The sequence below is a fragment of the Ambystoma mexicanum genome, chromosome 1p (genome assembly GCF_040938575.1).
Source record: "Ambystoma mexicanum isolate Mex_15411 chromosome 1p, UKY_AmexF1_1, whole genome shotgun sequence".
NCBI classification, from domain to species: Eukaryota; Metazoa; Chordata; class Amphibia; order Caudata; family Ambystomatidae; genus Ambystoma; species Ambystoma mexicanum.
Window position 1 is genome coordinate 1014539904 of NC_090921.1, and position 1841 is coordinate 1014541744.

Sequence of the window (1841 nt, forward strand, 5' to 3'; positions counted from 1 at the left end):
TGAAGGATCATTAACAGCGGAGCAGCCAAAGGTAGAGCCGCAGGCCCGACCTCGGTTGCATCCCAGACGTGCACACCCACAGCCCGGGGAACCCCTCGTAGAGCGGTCTGGGGTGTTTGGGCAACCATGCGCCGGGGATTCTATTCCACCGTAGGGGGGGTCCACGACCCAGCAGATGGATGGGGATGCCTGGCAGGTTTGAGTTAACCTGCTGGGGATGTCCCCAAACTCGCACCGGAAAGGGAGCCCTGCGCGGCTCCATCTCCTCACTGACCTTCCGCTGCGCCAGCCGGGGGCATGCTCTCCTCTCTGACCCGCCAGTGGGTGGGCATAGTTAGGTGCACTAGACGCACCCCAGTAAGCAGGGAAGCCCCAAGTGGTGGCAGCCGGGAGCCAAGGGAAACCTGACTGCTCTCGAGAGGCGCCTCCCCAGACAGACGGGGGACAAGGCACAAGCCCTGAGCCATGGCACAGCAGGCTTACTCGACGAGCGGGTGTCTAGGTTCCTGTGGCCCACATCTGTGGGTGAGCGATGGCCAGGTCCGCTGGCGCAGCGGGTGACCTTCCCTCTTGCCCAGGTACCTGGAGCTCGGCCATGTTCAGCCAGGCTGGGCTTTGAAGACTCTAGCAGTCCTACCGGACCCACTGCCTGTGCTGTCTCTGGCCCGCCTCGCCATCTGTCCCCCAGCACCCCCAAAAGGGGAGTGGAGGGGGCCGGGGAAGGATGAGTGGATCGCGCCGGAGGGGCCTGTGGCGGAGCGGCCTGCCTCCATCCCTCTGGGAAGCGCCATGCTACTGCAGCGGTGGGCAGGTTTCCCGGGCTGAGCGCCTGGATTTTCTTTTTTTTTTAAACCGCAATGGTCTTGGCCAAGCGAGACAGGGCGCTGGGCTGTCTCGCCACAGATGGCGCTACCTCCCCCCGGCCTCTCCTGCACCAGCAGGGTCAGGCTGACGTCTGGAACAAAAAAGAAAAGTTACCTGTGCCTCTTGGCGGTGGATCACTCGGCTCGCGTGTCGATAAAGAATGCAGCTAGCTGCGAGAATTATTGTGAATTGCAGGACACATTGATCAACACTTCGAGCGCACCATGCCGCCCGGGTTCCTCCCGGGGCTATGCCTGTCTGAGGGTTGCTTGTACATCAATCGCCCCTGGGTTCCCTCCCAGGGGCGTAGCTAGGGCTGTCATATTGACCCCATTCCCTACGTTCCCCCTAAAGTCAGACCACGATCAGCACTGTTACAGGATCCCTGGATCTGTGGCGCAGGCTCATGCGTGTTTCGGGAGGGCTGGGTGGCCGGCGTGCCTTGGATTTGGTGGCGGCGGCAGTGGGCCTTTAAAAAAGGCTGGCGCTCCTTCACCCTACCCAGGGGCACCTGGCCATGCTGTCTGAGGTGTCCCGTGGCTGCTGGCGCAGGATGGCCATGGAGAGCGGGCCTCGCGACCATGTGGGTTTTGGTCGCAGATCAGGACAGCTCACTCTGCCGCGCCAGAGGCACAGGACTGGGGCAACCCCCCCCACCCTCTACAGGCCTGTGGCCAGCTGCCCGAGCTTTGTGCTCCCTCCCCGCCCCCGACTATGGCCTCAGATCGGATGTGGCAACGCCCTGAATTTAAGCATATTACTAAGCGGAGGAAAAGAAACTAACCAGGATTCCCTCAGTAACGGCCAGTGAAGAGGGAAAAGCCCAGCGCCGAATCCCTGTTCAGCGGCAGGTGTGGGAAATGTGGCGTACAGAAGACTGACTCACTGGCATCGGGCTCAAGTCCTTCTGATCGAGTCTCACAACCCGCAGACAGTGTTAGGCTGGTAGTGCCCTCTGGCATGACGGGATCAGGTCT

The 1841-nt window shown here is 61.6% G+C and overlaps 1 non-coding gene across 1 annotated transcript; it reads left to right on the forward strand.

Annotated features, from left to right (window-relative positions):
- The first annotated feature begins 982 nt into the window (after nucleotides 1-982).
- On the forward strand, nucleotides 983-1132 carry LOC138466821 (5.8S ribosomal RNA). Its single transcript, XR_011267998.1, has one exon. It is a non-coding gene; the product is annotated as a 5.8S ribosomal RNA (ribosomal RNA).
- Nucleotides 1133-1841: the final 709 nt, after the last annotated feature.